Raw genomic sequence first — 7,140 nt, forward strand, 5'->3', positions numbered from 1 at the left:
GCAAATCGTTTTGAAAGGAGTTTTGGATATAATTATAGATAAACAATATATGTAAAGAGTGTTAGAAACCAGGAAACAAGCCTTTCATGATATTTGCTTCAAAATCTGTGCCTTGTGTTTTTGTGTGATATGCATAGCTAAAAGCATTTGCAAAATGATTTGAAATGCAAGTTTTGAGCTTTGGTTTTATTCCAATCTTTGTCCAAGTGATTACACCATGGCATTTAACTTGAAAAGTAATTTCAAAGGGGTTATCAAACCTTGATTTGAAAGGATTAAAAGGAAAAGCCTTGTAAAACCTGATTTGGCTTTAAAAATGGTTTTGATAAATCGAGAGCTTTGAGAGTAGGCTGGCTGTCACTTCGGTTAAGTGTGACCCTTGTGCACAAGTGAGCTCCAGGTAGAAAACCCTTGGGTCGCAGATAGGCTATTAGACATGGCTGGGGCCATGCTCTGTGATATACGTGGCAAGGCCACGGGTTGTTATATGTGGCTAGGCCACAAGTGATATTCGCGGTTGCGACTGCTTGATTTCTCCAATGTCAGCCAATATCGTTGAGACTGCCATGGCATGTGGAGATCCAGTGGAGCAGAACTCTCGGATGTTATTACATGGAATGGGTCCACGGGTGACTACGATATTTACCTACTCGAGAGCCTTGTGAGTTTTCGATGCATACTCTTTTGCATGGTGGAGAGTTGAGATTTCTTTACAGCTCTCTTTATTGAATAAAAGCTTTCAGTGTTTACTTGATGAACATGAGATGTTTTACGTGGCTGTACAGTTTGATTTCTTTATATGCCACACATTCTGGGAAAATGCATACTTGACACTGTTATTCATATTTTTATGGCAAGCAATGTTTCAATTGTTTGAACTCAGTTACGTTATATTTGTTTTCGGCACTGTTTTGCCAAGTGAAATATTATAATATGATTTACGTCATTATTTTTACAAGTCACAAATGTCCTACTAATGATTTGGTTTTTTAAGATCATGATTTTATTATTACGGTTTTGTTATTCCACTTACCTACCTTATGCTTGTTTTCCATCTACACCTTGCTCACGGAGCCAATGATCACTGAGTTTGTGAAACTCACCCCCTTTTTCCCCTTTTGCAGATAGTGATCAACCTTGCATGCATTCATTTGCATTTGGGTCCACCACGAATAGGTAAAGGCATCTCGTAGCACTTTTTTTTTTGTTAACCATAAACCCTAAACCCCAAACCCTAACTTCGATGCTAAAGGTCGAGTCGTCACTGTATAATTTGTTATGCAATTAGATCATAGTGTAAATACCAATATACATTTGGAGATTAAAAGTCTTGATGTATCATTTTTACGTTTATGTGGAATAAAAGCTTAGTCGATTTATAAGATTATTATTCAATTGTTATTACAAAAAGTGTTATAGATTTAAAGGGATTTCATAGATTGATGGCCTGGAAATGAAGCGATAACTACATTTTAAGTAAGGCTTGTTCGGGACTTGGGGGGTTCTCCCACGAGACTCGGACGCCAATAGTGATCAAGGAGCAGTCGTTACAATTCCTATTCATTAAAGTCTAATTTAACGATTAAAGAAAAATCTAAGTGCACTCATTAAAAGGAGGTTTTGAATATCATTTTTAATGATGACAAAAAGAGAGAGAAGAAAGACTAAGTTAAATAGAGTTTGATATATTTTTATCTTTAATTTATGTGTGTGATGCTCAGTTAGTATAGATATTCAATATATCTAGCTTAGCTACTATAGATATTGTATATTTTGTTTAGCTACTATGGATATTACAAATATTTTATTGCAAATCTTTAAAGAAAATTAGATGCATTAACTAAGAGGGAGCAATCCTCATTATCCATAAAGATTTAAAGCATTCACACTAAACATAGACATTGTACTATTAATTTAGGATCGCTTTGTCATCATCAAAAATAAGAGAAAGAGAGAGAGAATGTTGACTCCATGCATTTTTAATGATAACCATACATTCTCATTCATTTGTGTCTAATTATATTATTTGGAAGTGAAAGAGAAAGCTTAAATTCATTAATATATTTGTTGTTTGAAAGCAAGTCATGAAACTTGCTGCGTTACAAGAATGGTTAATCAGTTAAAAGACCAAAGAACAAAGGTCTAAGTGAAAGCAAAAAAGAGTTAACTAATTAACATGGAGTCTTAACTAGTTAAGGCAATTGGACGCTACATAAGAAGCAATGAAGAAAAGCCTTAATCAGTTAGCGCTAGGCTTAATTAATTAAAAAGGTATTGGAAGTTAAAGACAGAGGCTTGCTAACTGGTTAAGCAAAAGGGTTAATCAGTCAAAGCTCAAGACTTTAAGCACTTTGAAGTGCCAAAATTTAAATTCAAAGTGAAGTTGACCGTTAAAGAACGCTAAATGAGATGTTTCAAATTTGAAGGTATTTTAATTTGTTAACATTTATTTCAACTAGTTAAAGTTCAAGTAAGAAAAGCCTCAATCAGTTAAAAGGAGGACTAACAAATTAAAGTAAGATTGCTAGTTGTAGAAGTTTGGAAACAAAATGTTTTTAATCGGTTAAAGTTCCTTTAACCGGTTAACACAATGAAAAGAGCTGCTAGATAGTGCAAGTCAGAGAAGGCTTAATCAGTGAAAATCATCTTTAATTGGTTAACACAGTGAAGTAGACTACCAAATAGAAAAGCTTTAACTAGTTAACGCTCACCTTTAATCGATTAAAAAGTCACTGCTAGCAATTTGAAAAAAGTTGCCAGAAGATAAAATAATAGTATTTTTGCTCCAAAACTATTTCTAATAGCCAAAAATTGTCCTCCAAGTATAAATAGAGGTTCAAATGGTCATAAATAACATAAAGAGGCCATCCATAATGATTTTGAGCTTAGAAGACCAAAAGCATTGTCTTTACACTTGTGTTTCACTCCCATCTTTTGAAAAAGTGTGTGAGCTTAACTTTGTACATCATAGATCAGCTAAGCGATCAATTGTACTTCATCTTTTCTCTATTTCTTGTTTACTTAGAGTGTAAGAGACACTCTAAGGGGTAAACTAAGCTTAAGAAAGCTTAAGGAATCTTGTATGGGTTTTGAGCTTAGTTTAGAAACTCACCTTGTTAAAGCTTGGTGAAATTTGTCAATTCCACTAGATTAGTGAAGCTAGGTTGAAAATCCTTGATTAGAAGATCAAGGTAGTGAATATAGGTTAAAGGGACTAAACCATTATAAATACTTGTGTTTTGTCTACTTATATTCACCCTCTTTTGGTGATTTTCGCCTTTACAAGTTTGAAACTCTTCTTTTCAAAATCTTTCTAAAGTTCTTTAACCTTAAACATTTCCATCAAATTTCTTTAAAAGTGCTATTCACCCCCTTTCTTGAAGGGAATTCAAATCATGTTAAGGAGATCATACACAGTGGAATATTATTGAAATTTTAATCCCCTAAGTCATAGATATCTTTAATTGAAACTAATCTAGAAAAATCACAAGAGAAAGATTTCAACCTACTTGAAAGTTTGATGTCTACTTTCTTTGGCGAAGTCTTCCTTGGGTTTTTGTTTTTAACTTTTGCACAATAACTAAGACTTAGCAAACTGCAGCAACAGAATTGTCCTACCTCTAATGGAGATCCACACAGTGATTTGCCAAAATCTCTTTACTAAGAGTGTGTGAATCCCTAAACCAAAGTTTGTGCTAGCAAACTCTCAACTTTGAGCTCCCTTGTGCTTTTCTCTTTTGGCTGTGATCTTATCTCGACACAAGAGAAAATAAAAATAAAACTCTTTTATTCATTCAAAAGGTGGCTAAAGGATTCTTTTACAAAGTGAATTGACATACTTTATATCCAATAAAGATTAGAAAACTGTCTCAGGCTAATTGGGCTTTATTTTAATACTCCAAATCATACTTGATTTAGCCTAATATTTAATTGGCTTAAGCCTCTATAAAATCAATTAAATCTCATCCAATTGAATTCAAATTAATTTTAACAATTCACCTTATTTATGTGACCCATTAAGTTCCCAATATGTTGGCAATAAACATAAATTAATTCAATTAAGAATTTATATTTATATTTATAGATCATGAGCAACATCTAGTAATGCATCATGAAAGTTGGGTTGTTATTCCATGGAAGTTGGGATAGTTCCTCCAACCATGATTATAGGTGTTGGAATATGGATTATTCTATTGCCTATTGAAGTTCCCAACAAACTATACCGATGCAGGATTGGATGGACATTGATCACTTGAATGGCCTTCTCCATACAAATCACAAGTTCTAAAGGAGTTTTGGACAGCATTTACACCCATTGTGTCAAATTTATTTTCCAATGCAGCTACTTAATCCAACAATTAAGTGCTTTAATCTTATAAACATTAGTAGCTCTTTTAAGACCAGATCTTTCTAATGGCCATTAGTAATTATTGGATGCCTTCTCTTCCAACAAATTATAAGTCTCATCAAGATTCTTACACATTAATGCCCCACATGCTGCAACATAAATTATAGCTTTGATTGAATGCATAAACCCACTATAGAATGTCTGAACTTGTAACCACTTTGGAAGCCCATGGTGTAGACATTTTTTAAGTAAATCTTTAAATCTTTCCCAATCTGCTTACAAGTACTCAACCTCAAATTGTATAAATAATGTTATGTCATTCCTCATCTTTGTAGTCTTGGCTGATGGAAAGAATTTAGCCAAAAATTTTCTAACCAAGTCATCCCATGTAGTAATAGATCCCATTGGAAGTGAATTCAACTAGTTTTTTACCTATCTTTTAATGAAAATGGAAAGAGTCTCAATCTAATAGCATCATTAGTTACCCCATTGTACTTGAAAGTGTCACAAATTTCCAAGAAATTCACTAGATGAGAGTTAAGATCATCATTAGTAATCCACCAAATTGAATTGATGATTGAATCATCTGGATGTAACCAGTCTTAATTTCAAAATTGTTTGCGTTAATGAGAGGTGTTCTGATACTTTGGTGCAAGCCTTGCAAGAAAGGAACTACATAATCCTGCCAAGACTTGTTCTCTTCAGAAATCTAATTAATGGCATTGTTGCTATTATTGTTGTTGTCTTTAGCCATTGTTTGGTTGGGACTTATAACTTGAAAATTTTCCTTTCAAAGTCTGCAAAAAATTCTTTCTATCTCTAGATCAAAGAGAACAATAATCAAGTTTCCTCCTTTTTGCATACAATGACCAAAGATACCTGAAAACAGGAAAAATAAAGTTTGAAGTAAGACTAACTTTGCTCCGTATTAATATTAATAAAAATTCTAGAAAATTATTTCCTCGACAATGATGCCAAAAACTTGTTGTCTATTTTTCTACCCACACAAATATACATATCGAACGGATATTATAATGGCAAGTAAAATGTCGATCTCACAGAGAATTGATCTAAAATTTTGTTAAGTACTAAAATTATAACAATTTAGCCTTATCCAAACAATTGAAATTAATTAATTAATTAAAATAAAAATTAAATAAAACTAAAAATCATAGCAATAATAAATAGAGAAAAATCAATTTAAATAAGCCTAGCATTACAATGTCCTTCACAATTCATCTAAATCTTACCTCTCTTTCTTAACTTATTTCAATAGATTGAATTGCTAACCTAGAGCCCTCAATTATTTATAAGACTCACTCAAAACTCTTATAAAAATATCTATTTTAATCAAAACACTATATTCCTATGTGAATTGAAATTAATAAACTCATTAAGTTTAGGCTCTAATCTTGACTACATATGACATATAGGTATCTTCCTATCCTATACACAAATCAATTTATTCATCCAAATAAATAAATATGATCAGATGCTATTCCAATCATGGCTTACACTAAACTCCCTTTTTCATGTAATGTTTAGGTTTTCAAATCAATTTAATTGGTAGCTAAGCAATTAAAATCATTAAGAGCAACTTGGAATAAACAAAACAATACTATTAAAAATAAGTGAGAAAAAGATTAAAATTTTAAATCACATGCGAGTGTAATTACAATCCTAGAGAAAAGAAATTAGCTACTCATATTTGAAATAAAAATAATTTGAAATTTAACCACAAAAAATACAAGAATAATAAAAAGTATAAAAAAGAAGAAAATAAAGATTGTTAGTCTTGATCTTCAGTCTTCCACTTTGGAGGCTTGGCTTCTTGAATTTCTGGTGGCTAACTTCTCTAGAAAAAAAGGTCAAAATACCCACTAAGTCCTTGTACTCATGCATTTTGTTCAATTTAGTCCTTGTACTCAAAATTAAAGTAATTTGGTCCCTTGATTTTAGGAATTACTTCAATTTAGTCCTTCACTCTAATGACATCCATTTTTGCCATTACAAGGATGACATCAGCGTTAACATTAGTGTTGATGTAACACATGTTAATGACGTGGCATGCCACATGGTACTGACATGATGATGTGGCAGTGCTACGTGACACTAATATGATGGCATGGCAATGCTGATGTGGTACTAACATGTTGACATGTCAATGCCATGTGGTAGATCAAAAAGTTTCCAAAAAAATTTTTTGTGCCATGCCATAGGGACTAAATTGAGATAAAATATATAGTATAGGGACTAAATTGAACAAAATTGAGATGTTGAGGGACTAAATTGAAAAAAATATTTGAAAAATACAAATCGTTAAGTAGATGATTGATACACTTATTATTAAGCTAAATATTTAAGTGTAAAAGATTTATGATGTTAAAAAATATATATAAATATTTTCTTACTTGATTATTTTATGCTAGAATATATACATTAATTTATCTCTTTTACATAAATTAAGTTTAAATTCTGCTTCTATAAAAAAATTTCATAAAAATTTCATACTTAAAGTTAAATTTAAATGAATAACTTGTATTCTGTTGAAATAAAGTAATATAAAAGATCAAAGTAAAATTTTTTTCTTTTATTTATAATAGAATAAAAATTTAGAATTTATTTAACTTAGTTTTTAACTTAAGCTGAACTTAAATTAGCAAAATAGGTTGATTTATTTTTTATGTTTTCATCTTGTTTAATATTTTAGGTTATGTTTTTTAGGTTGAAATTTCCTGGACTAAATATTGCATTTATGATTGATAAAATTAAATATAATTGTAAATATTTGT

The 7,140-nt window shown here is 31.3% G+C and overlaps 1 non-coding gene across 1 annotated transcript; it reads left to right on the top strand.

The window, feature by feature from the left end:
• Nucleotides 1-4,571: 4,571 nt before the first annotated feature.
• Nucleotides 4,572-4,678, top strand: LOC149526505 (small nucleolar RNA R71). The gene has a single exon (XR_016351939.1). It is a non-coding gene; the product is annotated as a small nucleolar RNA R71 (small nucleolar RNA).
• The last annotated feature ends 2,462 nt before the right edge of the window (nt 4,679-7,140 follow it).

The sequence above is a fragment of the Theobroma umbraticum genome, unplaced genomic scaffold (assembly GCF_002168275.2).
Source record: "Theobroma umbraticum cultivar Fairchild unplaced genomic scaffold, ASM216827v3 scaffold_89.0, whole genome shotgun sequence".
Lineage (NCBI taxonomy): Eukaryota > Viridiplantae > Streptophyta > Magnoliopsida > Malvales > Malvaceae > Theobroma > Theobroma umbraticum.